The following is a 16942-nucleotide window of genomic DNA, read 5'->3' as shown; positions in this document are numbered from 1 at the left end:
GGGAAAAAGGGGATACACTCTTGTCTCCAGAAAATGAATGACACGAGGCTGGGCTGTTTTCTCTACAGTGAATATCCTGGCTTCAGTCTGCCTATCCAACCATCCATCCATTCCTTTCTTGTGTGTGTGTGTGTGTGTGTGTGTGTGTGTGTGTGTGTGTGTGTATTACACATGTTCATTTTTGTGTGTATGTGCACATGTGAGTAAAGCCAGAGGTTGAACCTGGAAGTCTCAATCCACCTTACTTTTATAGATTGGGTCTCTCACTGAGCCTGGAGCTTGTCAATTAGGCTAGACTGGCTAGCCAGCGTGCTCCCAGGGACTTGCCTGTGTCTGCCTCCACAGCACTAGGACTACATGTGTGTACAACATACCTAGCCTTTTTTTTTTTTTTTTTTAAGGTTTATTATTTCTATTTTGTCTGTATGAGTGCTTGCCCTGAATGTGCACAACTTGAGTACTTGATGCCTGAGGAGGCCAGAAGAGGGCATCAGATCCCCTGAAACTAGACTTCTAGATAGCTGTGAGCTGCCATGTGGGTGTTGGAAACCAAACCCAGGTCCTCTGCCAGAGTGGCCAGTGAACTGAGTAGCCATCTCTTCAGCTGGCGCCCAGCTTTTTAACATGGTGCTGGGGGCCGGACTCCATCTTGTATGGCAAACACTTTACTGCGCACGCCATTTCCCCAGCTCTCCAGTCATTCCTTAATTCTACCAACCCTGCAGGCTCCTACTTCGCCATGTCTGTGTACTGTGGTGTCCTGATGCTAGCGTGTTCAAGAGACTGTTGGAGGATACGAGAAGCAGAGACCAACAATTCCATATGAGGAACAGAATGCTTATCACAAGGGTGACTTGGTAGCTTTATCAGGGGCTGACTGAGTATATGTTCACCCAGAAGACCAACACAAGACGGGAGAGGTCATTCCCGGCAGAGGAAGCCACCTGTACCTGAGAACACAGGTTGAGATGGGACTGTGGGAAGATGGGTCAGGTGTGAGCAGGACAGCAGAGGAGGAGGCTGAGAAGAGAAGCAGGAGCCAGAGGACATGAGGAGGAGAGTCGGACACAGCTGTGCCAATGGAACAGAAACTCCTGGGACACAGAAATTAACCACAGAAGTCCACTGCTTTGACTAGCTTGCCCTCACTTCTCAGACCAGCTTTCTAAGACCCCAAGACACCTCCCACTGAGCAGAGGGCAGATCTGGAAAGGGAAGGTTTGCAAATATTTACCCACCACTCTGTCCCTGAGCCTCACTGGAGAACTAACATCCTGTTGGAGGATGCCTCAGGCAAGGTGGAAGAGGAGACCCAGAGTTAGAATCAGCAGACTGTCTGATTCTGAACCAGCATCCAAGGGTATGAGAATGGGAGGCGACTGGCCACTGTGTCTTCTACCTTCCAGGGCTTCAGGCCTTATTTCACTGTGGGGCAGGCACTGCCTCCATGTATAAGGAAGAGCTTGAAGCTTAGAGAAGCCAAGGTCACACAAGGTTAGAACTTAGCTTGCTGGACTCCAACCTCTGCATTCATGGAGCTCAGTATGAATGCAGAGCCGGGCAGAGAATAGTAATGCAATTCCTATTATCTCGGCCAACAGTGATCGCGAGGAGAACAGCAGTTAGTATTCACTGTTCTAAGCACCTGAGTCTTTTCACCTGCATATCACTATGAGGTAGAAGCTCTTATTGTCCCTCCTCTGAACGGAGGCACCAAAAGGTTAAGAGTTCCAGGGCTGGTAACTGACACCACCAGGATCACAGGAAACCGAACAGAAGAATAGTTAAAGGAAAAAAAACGGGAGAGCTGGGTCTGGTGTCACGTGCCTGTAAATTACAACACTTGGAGGGCTGAGACGGAAGGAAAGCCATGGGTTCCAGGCCAGCGTGGGCTACATAGTGAGTGTCGGGCCAGCCTGAGCCTTGGTGTTTATATCTGACTTTGAAAGCATGATATCCTTCCCCAACTCATAACCAAATTATTTGTCTTACTAATTCTATGGGGTACTTCCCATTGTTTGAGACAGGGACAGACTATGTAGAGAAGCAACTTCCAGGCAGTAAGCCTTCTGTCCCTGCCTCCCAAGTCCTGAGATTGTAAGTGTGCATCGTCATGATTGATGATATATTACAGATTGGCACTGGCCAATTATATATCTGTAAAGTCAAAAGACCCCCAAAACAAGTTCCTAGAATGCTGGTGACCTCCAGGATGTTGTCCTGGGTACTCCTCACACATTCTTTGAGTGATCCAACCAACCCCACAACCATGGTTCTCTACTTACAGCCTCCTCTTGAGTGCCAGATTCCTATGTCCAAATGTCTCTGCACCCTTCCCTGTGAAGAATCTTAAGTGTGCAGACTTCATTCCAAGAACTGTGAGCCTCAAACCCAGCCTGCTCAAGACTGACCGAATCACTGTATAATCCAAAACTGGGTCTCCAGTGTTCCCTGTCTTGGGGATCAGAAGCATAAAATCCACTTGTTACTCAGCCAAGGGGCTACCCACCCAGTCTCCTCTATTTCCTTCAAACATCAACATGTAAGAAATCAACAAATAAGTCAGGCAGTGGTGGCACACGTCTTTAATCCCAGCACTCAGGAGGCAGGGACAGGAGGTTCTCTGTGAGTTCAAGGCCAGTCTGATTTACAGCGAGAGCTACACCTTGAGACCCTGTCTCAAAAAAAAAAAAAAAAAAAAAAAAAAGGAAAGGAAGTCCCCAAACTTGATCAGTTCTATACAAATACTTCTCCATTGTGACTCTTTCCTGAGGCTGCTCTGAGACTCCCTCTCCTGTAGCCCCAGGCAGAGAGGAACCATCTAGTCATCATTCCAGATTCATCATAAAGTGGGAGGCTCAGGAGTCCAGTTATCTGTCTCTTCGCTCCTCTTTCTTCCCAACTCAGCCCAGCTCCTTTAACGGCGGCCTTCATCATTGCTACCTGGAATCACTAGAAACTTCTTAACTAGGCTTGTCATCCCTTTACACAGTACAGTGGTACAGTAGCTTAAAAGCTAACTTGAGCATGCTTGCCTCTATGGAAAACCCTCACTAAGCTCTTCACAGCTCTTGGGATGAAGTCTGCACTTCAATGCCTGGTCTGGAGTTGGGGATATGGCTCAGTAAGGAAAAGTACTTTCTGTGTGGGCCTTGATCTTGGAACCCACACAAAGGTAGGAGAGAGTGGACTCTACAAAGTTGATTATCTGACATCCACATGTGGCACACATGTCCACTCATACAAATCACGTGTGTGTGCATGCCCACCAGAGACACACAAACACAGATTCTCAAGGCTGTGTCTGGGCTGGGCTTGCCTCATGGCTTACTCTCTTCCTATTACCCCGCCCCCGCACTCCATGTCCAAAAATAACAACCCACTCCACTTCCCCAAACACACTTTCGGCATTTGCCGATCGTCCTGCGTTTCCCTAATCATAGTCTTATCCCACTGTGGTGCATTTGTCTACTGTCTTCCCTCCCTGTCCCTCGGGTCACTTGTCCCCACACCGTCCTGTCAGTGCCCGCTGGACATGGGGTGCTCAGGATTTGTTGGTTATCAACAACAGATGGCTGGCAGATAATTCTTAATACATAGTGTACACCAAAACCCTGGCAATGGTTGTTTGGAAAAGCCGGGAGAGACAGAAAGTGGCGAGGAAGGGCTGCGGAACTGGAAGAATAGGAAGGAACAACGGCTTTCTGTCTTTCCTTTCCTGTCTTTTCTCTCCTCATCCCTGAGCATTTGCCAAAGCCAAGGCTGGCTAAGAGCTCCTTTCCTGGTTTGAGTGAAAAGTGAACTCTCTGGGGAAGTGCCAATGTCCTGAAGGCAGGAAGAAGTGGAGTGTGGCGAGGAACCTGCCTCCAGAACCCTCAAGGGATGGAGAGGAGTCTAGGCTATACCAAGCAGTGAGAATCTGAAGCCTGTGCCCCAGAAAGAGCATGGCCCCTGCAGAAGGACTGAGTGATAGGTATGGGGAGACTGGACCCCAGTAGAAAGGGTGCACCCCTCAGGTTCCTCCCTCCCTCCTCCTCCTCGCCTGTCTCTTCTTTCCTTTCTGAGGCAGGGTCTCATGTAGACCAGGTTAGCCTCAAACTCAATGTGTAGGAAGGATGAATGAATTTCTGATCTTCCTCCTCCTACTGAGTGCTAGGGTTACAGGCATGTGCCCCCCCACTTGGCTGATCCAGGGCTGGGGTGGAACCTAGGCCTTTACGCTGCTCCATGACTTTGCCTACTGAGCCATATCCACAGACAAGAAACCCATCCACTTTGGTTTTCTTTCAGTGCTGGAGACTGGGGCCCAGGACCATGTGCATGCTAGCCAAATGCTCTTCCACTGAGCTTCAGCCCCAGCGCTTCCTCCTCCTCCTCCTCCTCCTCTCCTCCTCCTCCTCCTCCTCCTCCTCCTCCTCCTCCTCCTCCTCCTCTGCCTCTTCAAAGAGTACTTGTATCTGGATAACAGGCATTTACGGTGATGATCGCGGGTATGGGGGGGGGGGTGTCCCCAGCTAATCTAGGTTTCATAGAACCCTGGGTCTTTGTGCTCCTTCTTTTGTGAAGGGAAGCTCCTTTGCACCAAATTTCTGCTCACCTTGAGAGATGGGGCCTTGGACACAGATTTAACAGAAAATATGTGACATATCTTATACAGTCCGATCAGTAGTGTAAGAAACACACTCTCCACATTTTTGCATGGTTTGACTTGGTTACAGGTATCAAGTATCCTCAGATTAAACATGCAAACCAGTCATTCCGACCAAGACTGCTCACGACCTAGCTAGGAAGCTTGTTGCTGAGTGAACACAGAGGCAGCCTTCACCCATCCTTCCAGGTATTCCAGCCAAAAGGAGGGCTCCTGGGGAGAGAGCAGGTCTAGGGACATGTTTCCTCAGGATGCAAGGGCTCCTAATCACAAATAGGAAAATGTTGGCCCACCCATTCTTTCAGTGATACCAAATGAGGACCAAGTGCTTTTAAAATTCATGGAAGGTGTGGCTGGGCAGGGCTCCCAGAAACTGGAGGAGTTTAAAGATTGGTGGGTGGTGTGTGTTCTCAAGAGAAGCCACGGGTTGGGATGGTCCTAGAGATATCATGAGGGAGTCCAGATCACTCAGGTTTAGAACTGGCTTTGCACATACTTATACCCATTGGCAAAAAATGTGAAAACTGGTGTGTGTGTGTGTGTGTGTGTGTGTGTGTGTGTGTGTGTGTGTGTGTGTGTCTTACGTTATAATCCTTTTGGTCTAAGCGACATGGTCTTGCTATGTTGCTTAGGATTGCTCTGACTTCTGGGCTCCAGCTGTGGGCTCCAGCTGTGGACTCTAGCTCCTGACCCCTAGTTCCACACTTTGTTTTAGAGACAGGGTCTTGCTGTGTAGCTTAGGTTGACTTAAACTCTTGTCTCTCTTGCTTCAGCCTACTCAGTGCTAGGGTAACAGGCATGGATGTGGGGGCCCGGCTGTACTTCATCACATTTTTAAGTCCACATTCTTTCTTTAATTCATTCATTCTGGTTTGATTTCCTTCTAAGACAGAGGTAAGGCTCAAATTCAAACGATCTCACTATTTACCTGTAGGACCTTGGGCAACTTACTCTCGGAGCACCGTAGCCTCATTTCAGGATGAGAATAGCAATAACAAAATGATTCCAGCTCATCCCGAGGACCAGAGATAATGACTAGCAAGTGCCCAGCACAGACCAACACCTAGCAAGTGCTCATTAAATGGGAGCAGGCTTTATTACTGTACTTACAATAACAATTCTCTTCTTATTCCTGGAAGAGACAAGGCCCTTTCTGACTCCTTCCTCCCTTGGCGGTCAACAGTGCCTCTGAATGCCAGCATTCCGCAAGGCACAGTCTGGGACAGCTCATTAGCCACGGTCACTTCCCTTCTGTTTTCAGCCCTCCAAACCCCACTGAACAAGCTCTTCCAGTTTTCATCCCGCCTCCTTCCCATGTGACCTCGTTACGGCCTCACAAAGGGCATTCCAGGGCTCAAGCGAGCTCTGTACTTGACACGGGTCTTAGCTCTCCTCTTGGGCGTGGGCTTTTGTAAGCCACTCAGCACTATCTCCCGTTTCCAGCCCTCTCCTCCCCCCACCTCTGCCGCAATCATCTTTCAGTTCTCCGATTCCACTCAGACCTTCACCCAGCCCTTGGCCAGGTAACTTTACTGCCGGCTGCTACGGGTTTGCCTTTGTAATCAGGAGCGCTGGCCAGACATCAAAGACGCTCTTCTCCCCATTTCCTCTTTCCAGATTTTATAATCATCTTCACCAGTGCACCCTCCATTACTTGAACTTAGAACTACCTGACTTTTATCTCAGGTGGCAGGACACACCAGCGTCATAAAATAAAGCTCCTGTTGCTTGGGGAAAAGCAGACCGGGCATGCTGGCCTGGCTCTTAGCTTTTTGAGACAGGGTTTCTCTGTGTAGCTCTGGCTGTCCTGGAACTCACTCTGTAGACCAGGCTGGCCTCAGAAATTAGCCTGCCTCTCCCTCCTGAGTGCTGGGATTAAAGGCATGTGCCACTACCATCTGGCTTATTTTAATTATTATTATTATTATTATTATTATTATTATTATTATTTATTTATTTATTTTTTTAAACAAGGTCTCACATAGCGTAGGCTGACTTCAAACTCATCTTGTAGTTGACATTGGCCTTGGATGATCTGATGCCTTAATTCCCAAGTGCTGGGATGGCCTGCCTGGCCATTGTGTAATTTTTTAAGCTACAGAAGATCATATAGGTGGAGAGAGAGAATCTCCCTATGGAGCAGGGGTGTTAGTGAGCAAGGGGGCAGACCAGAGTGGGTATGCTAGAGTGGGCTAGTGAAGTAGAAAAGTCTGAGGCACAAGCCCAGTTCAAAGAAAGTCTAGTCTGGGGTTTTGCATATCACAGGCCTACACAGTGTTTGGTAAAAGAAATAAAAAGGGGTCTGAAGAGACTGGCGGCTCTTCCACAGGACCTGGGTTTGATTCCCAGCACCCACATCAAATGGCTCACCACTGCTCTGTATCTACAGTTCCAGGGAATCTGACACCCTCTTCTGGCCTCCATGGGCACCAGGCATGCACGTAGTGCCCATACAAACATGCAGGCAAAACATCCATACACATAAATAATAATTTTTTTTTAGTGCAGGAAGGAATAAACTGGATTTGAATCCAGTTGCCAAACAGTTTATAGAAGAGATATGAATTGCTAAATGTCTAGCCTGGCTCGTACCTATCTGAGATCTTCAAAACTTGCTTTCAGTTTGGTGTGGCACATGTCTATAGTTCCTGTTACCTGGGAGGGTAGAGTGGAAGTATTGCTTGGGCCTGAGCAATACAGCAAGATCTTACCTCAAAAACAAACTTGCTTTTTCACAGAAGAGGAGAATGGAACTCTAGCTAAAGAGGTTGTGTCTTCCTGGACTGAGCCCCTACCCTGTCTGCATCACCATGCCTCCAGGAAGACCAGCTAGAGAGGTACATGGTATGGAACAACGCACATCAGCCCACCTCCTTCCCATGTGAGCACAGAGCTGCAGTACAGGCACCTGGGCCAGAAGGCTTCAGAACCCGTTTCTAGGGTTCTCAGTTTAGCAAGCCGGAACCTGGATCTATCTGCTCCTTTGCCTCTGGGCCTTGAGGCTCTGCCTCAACCTTCCTTCTTCCTTCTTTCTTATTTATTGTGGTTTTTTGAGACAGGGTTTCTCTGTGCTGCCTTGGATATCCTGGAACTCACTCTGTAGACCAGGCTGGCCTTGAACTCACAGAGATCCACCTGCCTCCCGAGTGCTGGGATTAAAGCCATGTGCTACCACTGCCCAGTTTGCTTCCAACCACTACGAAGGCAGAGGAGAGTTGGTACAGAGATTCTTTTCCAGAGAACAGTCCCTGCTCGTTTGGGGTGACAAAGGTGTGTCCAAAGGTGTGTCCTGAAATCGGAGGCCACAGCATAGACCAGAACAATGGTCCCTTACCCTATAGGAAAGACGTCATTCTTCCATTTCAGAATTTGCCTGTCCTTTTCTCAGATGGTGTCAAAGCTCCACACAGTACTTAGATCCACCACCCCCACCCCTATGCCGTGAAAACAGTCTCCTGGGGTCTCCTCACCCCTAGCCTCTTTGTCTGGAAGATTCAGAAGCAGGAGAAACAAGAGCTGACCGACCGCTCGGGGTTGTTTCAGAATCACCGTGACATCAGTGAGGAAAGCGTGGCAGTGCCAGGCAGAGGGGGGATACTCTCAGCCACCACTCGCGCGCGTGCGCACACACCTTGTATGCCATTACACAGTCGTACACCCACACAATGGCGTTCCTGTCATCGATGACTGCTGAGGGAACACCATCCAGCGAGACTGCAATGGAGGTCACACAGTTGGAGCCCAGCCCATTCCGGCGGTCCCTGCAACACTGCCGGAAACAAATGGGCTGTGCTGGCAGTTGTAAAAGGTGTAATGCACGCATAGCCTGGCACTGATGCTAATGTATCTTCAACACCCTGGGTTTGTTTCTCAAGCATTGTTTGAACGCCTTCTACTTACAGAAAGCTTACTGTAAAACTTGCCACGTTACAGCGACGGCAGCTGGCTGTACTTTGTGTTTACCTTGTCTCCTGAGAGCATCAAGAAGTGGTTCTGAGCAGGGCATGGTGGTGCATGCCTGCGGTTCCAGCACTCAGGAGGCAAAGGCAGGAAGTATGTCACAAGTCTGAGGCCAGCCCAGTCTACATAGTGACTTTCAAGCCAGCTAGAGCTACATAGTGAGACCCTGTCTCAAAAAGCTCCCTGCTGGTTGGTGGTGGTGCACGCCTTTAATCCCAGCACTCGGGAGGCAGAGGCAGGTGGATCTCTGTGAGTTTGAGGCCAGCCTGGGCTACCAAGTGAGTTCCAGGAAAGGCGCCAAAGCTACACAGGGAAACCCTGTCTCGGGAGGGAAAAAAAAAATGGAAAAACCCCTTGTCCCTAGAAAGAGGCCTTTCAAGTACACCTCCAATCCCTTTAACTGGTAGGCTGAGGATAACCATGAGTTCCAGGCCAGTCTGGGCTACAGAGATCCTGTTCAAAGCCCCACACAAGGGGCTGTGTAGCTCAGCTGACAGAGTGACAGAGTTCATACCTAGCATACACAAAGCCTTAGGTTGGATCCCCAGTACCATATAAAACAAAACATGGTGCCACACGCCTGTAATCCCAGGACTCTGGGAGGCAGAGAGAGGCAGGGTGACCAACTCAAAGTCATTCTTGGCTTCATAGAGTTCAAGGCAGTGGGTTGTGGTAAGGCCTTGTCTCAAAACAACAATATCCCCCCAAACAACTCCTCTCCAATGCCTCATCCACAAGCTGGGTGTGGTGACACTCTGGGAAACAAAGGCAAGAAAATCAAGAGTTCAAGGCCTGGCTCAACTACATAGTGAGCTTGAGAACAGCTTGTGTTACTTGAGACCTTGTCAGGTCAGAAAATACAACACACACACACAGAGAAGAGATCAAGAGCGAGAGATGCGGGTGGGGAGGGGTAGAAGAGGAAGAGGAGGAAGAGGAGGAAAAGGAGGAAGAGGAAGGGAAGAAGAAAAGAATCTACCTCAAGGGCCTGGCTTGGGTAACCACGTAGGTTGTGTAAGTGCATTCTGATGTCTGCACAGTGACAAACTGCCTATCCCATTTCTCAGACTATCCCCCCTGTTAGAAATGACCCCAGGTTCAGGGGCACTAGGAAGTTACTCACAGAGGTATGAGTAAAGAAGAGGGACTCATCAAGGATCAGTGGTTACATCAAGTACCTTTGGAAGGAAGGCTGAGAAAGAATACCAAAAATTTGAGGCTCACAAAGGTTAAATCAGCCAGGCAGTGGTAATGCACACCTTTGATCCCAGCACTTGGGAGGCAGAGGCTGGCGGATCTCTGTGAGTTGGAGGCCAGCCTGGTCTGCAGAGTGAGTTCCAGGATAGCCAGGACTGTTACTCAGAGAAACCCTGTCTGAAAACAACAACAAAAAGGTTAAACTCTTAAAAGGTGCTGGGCACTTAAGGACTGAGGCAAGGGCATGGTTAGATTTGAGGCCAGTCTGGGATACACAGTAAGACCTTTTTTTCAACACACACACACACACACACACACACACACACACACACACACACGCGCACGCGCACACGCACACGCACACGCACACATGCACACACACCCCTTAGAAGACATGCTAGTCATGTGACTTGGATGCCTGTCTTCCACCAGGTGAAGTACTCTGGGCTTAACCTCCAAGAATTCCAGGAGGCCCTGCTGATCACCTGAATTCTGAAACTGTCCTGTGGCTCCATTGTACAGAAAGTGCCACTGAAGCCTGCCAGGTCTCTTCAACTCTTATCCCAAGAAGCCTTTTGCAGAGAAGGGCTTAGACAGATGGCTGGCTGGTTTTCGGGATGATAGCCCTAATCTTCTCATTTCCAAGATGAGCGTTCTGGAAGTTTCCCTAAGGTCCTTCTGGGGCAGGGCCTTACCACCTCCTTCTGCAGGGAGTTAACTAATTGTCCTTTTACACTTAACCCAATAAACTATTTACAAACAGCGTTGGCATGTTCTGTCTTATGTCTTCACTGTTTCTAGTATGGCCAAACTCATGTCCAAGATGGTAGGAATTTAGAAACCTGATAGAAGCAGGTAATGTTTGTCCCAAATCATCACTGAGGTTAAGATTTTAAAGTTTAAAAGGCCCAAGACTAAAGCCAGACAGTTCTTATGAAAATACCAAAAAGAGCAGAGTGTGGTGGTGAGCACCTTTAATTCCAGGATTTGGGAGGCAGAGGCAGGGGCAGAGGCAGGGGCAGAGGCAGGCAGATCTCTGGGAGTTCCAGGACAGCCATGGTTACACAGAGAAACACTGTCTTGAGAAAACAAAAATAAAAACAAAAAAAAAAGAGAAGAAGAAGAGGAGGAGGAGGAAGAGGAAGAAGAAGAAGAAGAAGAAGAAGAAGAAGAAGAAGAAGAAGAAAAGGAAGGAAGGAAGGAAGGAAGGAAGGAAGGAAGGAAGGAAGGAAGGAAAAGAACAAAGGAATGAATCCTAAGGAAACTATAGTATTTATGAAATGTGCCAGAGGCTCATGGGAACTACCAGTAGAGCCAGGCAACACCGCTGGTTGATGACTTCAATGCAAGCATGGGAAAGGGCCCAACTTCAACAGGTCAACTGCACACAGGGTCAGGTCTTTCAGCCTAGTCTCCAGCTCAGACCCCAGGGAACTTGGAGTTGTCCTGCTAACCCTGTTCCATGCCACTGTGTTCCACAGCTGCCTGGCTCTGCAGCGGCAAAGCTCCGCAAGAGCAGATACTGTCTCCAAAAGGGCCAGGTCAACTAAGTCTTCTCAGCGCAGGCTTTAAATGTCCCATGGCGAGTGGGGATGGGTGAAGCTCTATGGTTTACTTGGATGATCCCAGTCTCTGGCTCCTGGGCTGTTAAAATGGATTACATTTACATGCGAAATGGAAAAACTGTGAGAGATGGGTCTGTGCTTCAATAAAGAAACAATAGATGGAACACAGGGTGGTTGTCCTTAGAAATTACATCAGGAGGAAGCAGATAAAATTATTCAAGTCTCCAGCCAACTCGGATGCTCAGTCTATCCTCAGAAGCATTGGTGGGTGGGGTGGGGGGCTAACACCAAGCCAAGGAGGCAATAACCAAGACAGGCTCATGTTGGAAACAGCCCAAAAGCCCCAGCAGGTCTGCTGACAGCCTTTGACCACAGCTCTGATTCCTTGTCCATGGGGTGGCCCTGGGGAAGAGGCCTGCTTTGGGGGGACTGTTTAATGATTTGCCAGCAAAGAACAAGGCAAACAGACTGCTGGCAGCTGTGTGGATGCAACAGGAGAGTAGCTGTTTTATTCCCACTCACAGAATAACCTCCAGGCAGGGAATAAAGAAGAAAGAGATGGTGTTGGGAAAGCCTGGGGTGTGGATGCCATTGGGGCTCAGCATTTCATGAGGTCTCTGCGCATGGTGCCTGGCATGTATCATAGCATTCATACCAGCTAGTGTTTCCATCTTCTGAATATTTCAATAACATCAAATAACATCTCTGCAGCTCCTAGGAACTCAAAAGTAACATATATAAGACGTTTTTACTTATTTATCAACCCCTAAGATAGCTCGTTTTTAAAAATTGTGTGTGTGTGTGTGTGTGTGTGTGTGTGTGTGTGTGCGTGCGCGCGCGCGTGCGCGCGCATGCGCGTGCGCGCACGCGGGCTCACAGAGGCCAGGGGTTTTAAACCCCCTTTGGAGCTAGCTACGGGTGCCCTGTGGGCTACTTGGTACTGGGAATTGAACCTGGCTCTTAATCTTTGAGCCATCTCTCCAGCCCTGTAGGTTTTGTCTGTTTTGTTTTTTTTTTTAAATAACTTATTTAAGTTTATCTTATGTGCATTGGTGTGAAAGTGTCAGATCCCCTGGAATTTGAGTTACAGACAGTTGTAAGCTGCCATGTGGATGCTGGGAATTGAACTCAGATCCTCTGGATGAGAAGCCAATGCTCTTAACCCCTGAGCCATCTCTCCAGTCCCTGTCTGTTTGTTTTTTTATGGTAGAATTCTAAGCACTAAGGGGACTAAAACCAGAAAAACACCTTTTTCTTTTTTCTTTCTTTTCTTTTCTTTTCTTTTTTTTTATGATTTATTATTATGTATACAGTGTTCTGTCTGCATGTGTCCCTCCAGGCCAGAAGAGGGCACCAGATCTCATTACAGATGGTTGTGAGCCACCATGTGGTCGCTGGGAATTGAACTCAAGACCTCTGGAAGAACAGTCAGTGCTCTTAACCTCTGAGCCATCTCTCCAGCCCAAAAAATACATCCTTAATTTGTGTGTACAGAAATACATTTGGGAACTGGAGAGATGGCTTAGGAGTTAGGACACTTGCTGCTCTTGCAGAGGACCTGGGTTCAGTTCCCAGCACCCGCACGGTGGCTAAATAAGTACCTATCATGTCAGTTCCAGTTCCAGAGGAGCTGGTGCTGGTGCCCTTTTTCTGGCCTCTCAGAACTTGCATTCGTGTAAGCCAGAGATGCTTACCCATACATCTTTTTTTTTTTTTTTTAAATAATGGGAAAGTTTTGTTGTATACTAAATTCCTTTTTCTTTTCTTTCTTTTTAAAAAATGATTTATTTTTTTTAATTTTTATTACATGTGCATTGGTGTGTTGCCTGCATATTTGTCTGTGTGAGGGAGTCAGATCCCCCCAGAACTGGAGTTACAGGAAGTTGTGAGGAGACATGTGGGTTCTGGGAGTTGAACCTACAAGATCAGCTAGTGGAGCCATCTCATCAGCCCCTCCTTTTCTTCCTCCCTCCCTCCCTCCCTCCCTCTCCTCCTCCTCCTCCTCCTCCTTCTTCTTCTTTTGTCTTTTGAGACACGGATTTTCTGTGTAATCCTGGCTGTTCTGGAACTTCCTCTGTAGACCAGGCTGGCCCCAAACTCACAGAGCTCCGTCTGCCTCTGCCTCCCGAGTGCTGAGGTTAAGGGCATGAGCCACCATGCCTGGCAAATTCCCTTTTCTTTGTCTTCCCACAGACCTTTCCCTAGCTCCTTACTCTACAGACCAGGGGACAAATGATACACCTCTGCTATGTCCTGTGAGCCAAAGACTTCAAGAACTTTAATCTTACAACGCTTTTTGCCCCAACTCCTCAAAACAGGGTCCTTCTCTAACCGGCTCTTAGTCCGTAGGTGTAAGCACTTTCCCATTTATTTCCCTAGATCCAGCTATTTAAAACTCTTGGAGGACAGAAGGCATTCGATCTCCTGGAGCTGGGGTTGTAGGCGATTACAAACCACCTGGATAGATGCTGAAAAATTGAATTTGGGTCCTCTAAAAGAACAGTATATGCTCTTAACCACTCCACCTCCCCAGCCCTACTCAAAATCCTGAAGTGAGTATTAGTATTAATCAGAATTCCATCATGGGCCCTCCCTTTAGTCACTTCCTCTAAGAGAGTGCCTGATTATAGTAGGTGCTCAATAAAATATTAGTCATGTTCTCCTTCCCGCAAAGTACATCCTGAGCTCCTTAGTGTCAGAGTTATGGTCTCCTCATGACTTGCATAATGCCAAGCACAAGCAGGAGTTAGGGGAAATGAACGCTAAGTCACATTTTAACAAGCTAAAGGGTAACTGCATATTCATCTGATCAGGGAATAACTATTTTCAGATTCCTGCTTTCTCTTCAGAAACCTTGTACAAATCTCCCCAACCCTCCACAGTGGCGTCTGGCCCTGCTCTCCTCCCCAGTGCTGGGATACAAGCATGTGCATGATGTCTAGCTCTACATACGCCCTATAAACTCAAAGTCACAGATGTTGACCTTATAAAAAGGAGAAGTTCTCATCCTTCCTTTTACCCATCATGCCTAAGCCTCTTCTATAACGCTAAAGAAGACTCACCTTTTCCAGAAAAATCTTCCTCCTTAGAATCAGTTCGGGGAACCAAGAAACATTCCAACTCCCCCCATCACCTCCCACCCCCCCACCCCCGCCAAAGGAACAGCTCTGTGCACCGAGGACAAAGTCAGTTATAAGTTTACTACAGACCAGTGTATGCAAGCATACAAATAAGGTCTTAAGGCCATATGTCAATAGCACAGGGAATGCACATTCACAGAGCTGCACATTGAGGAATGTGGAACGTGTATGCATAGACGAATTTGTTCTCTCCTTCATGGTTTGGGGATATGCTCTCTTGTCATTTGGGGCCCTGATGTGAATCTTCAGATCTGAAAGAAAGCTTTTTTTTGGGGGGGAGAAGTCATTTAGAGACTATTGAATCAATTTAAGAAAACATCAGCCAGTGGTGCTGGTGGTGGTGGTGGTGGTGGTGGTGGTGGTGGTGGTGGTGGTGGTGGTGGTGGTGGTGGTGGTGGTGTCGGTGGCCACAAATGCCTTTAATCCCAGCACTCGGGAGGCAGAGGCGGGCGGATCTTTGCGAGTTTGAAGCCAGCCTGGTCTACAGAGTGAGTCTATAAAAACCAAAAGAGAAAAAAGGGAAGAAAACATCCCTTTCATATGCCCCAAAGAAGCACTTGCTCTCATGGGGACTGGTTAGCTTTAGTTGGCTGAATGTTCCCAGTGAACTTCAGTCCTTACCTAGATTTCATGATGACCAGGCCCAGTGGTCTGCACAGAGAAGTTCTGGGAACACTCAGAGTTAATTCAGTTCCAGGACTATTCTGTATTGTTTTCTGAGTAGGTCTTTTTTCTTCCTTTTGAGAAATGCATTAATTTCTTTTCTCTATCCTTTATACTTGGAAAAATCAATACCTAGGAAGCCCATGATGACCGTTCTTTGTTTCAGCCTCCTGGGAGGCTCCTGATCAGCTTCCAGCCCACTCCGTCCCTGAGGGTGTCTGCAGGCTACCTCACACCAAAGGCACACATACGTTCAACTATTCCAAACATCCCTTGACTCGGCCTTTGTGGACTATGAGCTCTTTGTCATTTCCTAATTGCTGGGCACAGACAGTTAAGGAACACTGAGAAGATAGTGCTGATAAATGGAAGAAGACTCCTCTCAGTTACCAAGTTGGCACCGCATACAAGTTCCTGTTGCCATTGGTCAGGAGACTCAGAGAAACGCCGTGGGCACACCGAGTGGGTAAGAGAAGTAGTGGAGAGGCAGGGAGGGGAGCCAAATTCCTAGGCTGGAGAGTTCACAGGGCAGCTCCGATCAATACAGCACTTTTGATCTGCACAGTTATCAAGGTCCAAGGCGCCACTCCCCTGCCTCCCTCTTACTTCTCACTGGCTAATGGAACTCTTTACCCTAAATTAAGATGATTATTTCTCTCTGATGTCGCTTTTATACTTGCAAAGTGTTTTATAATCCTTCATTAGCTGTTTTATTCCTTTCTCATTAGCATTACCCACTTCACAAAGCAGGTAACTCAAGGCTCAAGAGACACCAGGGATGCTGAGCCTGGGGCCTGAGTCCTGGCCGCAGACTGCACAGACTCAAGCTACTGGAGACTTGGTGGGCCACAGGAGGAAGAGTCAGGTAAAAGAGCCGAAATCTTGACAAGGGTTTCTTGGAGGGGGAGAGAGACCCAAAGACCAACTAGTCTCCAATGGCTTGATAAATGCCAGGGCATTGTCATGTTAATTTGTTGGCAATAAAATTGAGAGTTCTCACTAGCTCAAATTAAAAGTGTGGCGACTAAATATGTCTTTAATAGGAAAACAGTCCTCTTGATTGTCTAACCGCCTCCATAAACAGGGCTGAGAACAGGAGAAAAAAGAAAGTGTCTGCACTTAATGGTGTCCGTTGTTTCTCAAGAAAAGGACCGACGAGAATAAAGCATCGAAGCACCCCTCAGTGGCTCTGCCCTGACCACTGCTGCAATTCTCTCACTCAATGTGACAAGCAGCTCTGGGAGCACCCCCTTCTCGTCTGACCGCCCCCCATTTGCCCTGGTTACCTTCCTTCTCTTCTTCGCCGCCTGTCTAATACATACACATTTCCTAAGAACGTATTCTCTCATCTCTCTGCCCTCTCTTCTGGAGTTACACTCCAGTATTTCCAGATAATTCCTAAATCAGGTCTCTGAAGTCAAATTGGCCTGGTCTCTCATAGGCCCATTAGACATCATTTCTTTGTTGTCTTAATAGTACCCCCAAACTCAGATATATGGAACCAAATATCACCCTCTGCCAGCATGCAACCCTAAGCTAATAACCATTTGTTGTTGTTGTTTTGTTTTGTTTTGTTTTTCCTGAGACAGGGTTCCTCTGTGCAGCTTTGGAGCCTGTCCTAGAACTTGCTCTGTAGACTAGGCTGGTCTTGAACTCACAGAGATCCACCTGCCTCTGCTCCTGAGTGCTAGGATTAAAGATGTGCACCACCATCACCCAGTGTTGTTGTTTTGTTTTGTTTTGTTTTGTTTTGTTTTGTTTTGTTTTGA

Source organism: Onychomys torridus, chromosome 8 (genome assembly GCF_903995425.1).
Source record: "Onychomys torridus chromosome 8, mOncTor1.1, whole genome shotgun sequence".
NCBI classification, from domain to species: domain Eukaryota; kingdom Metazoa; phylum Chordata; class Mammalia; order Rodentia; family Cricetidae; genus Onychomys; species Onychomys torridus.
Note: the sequence above shows the minus strand (reverse complement) of the source record.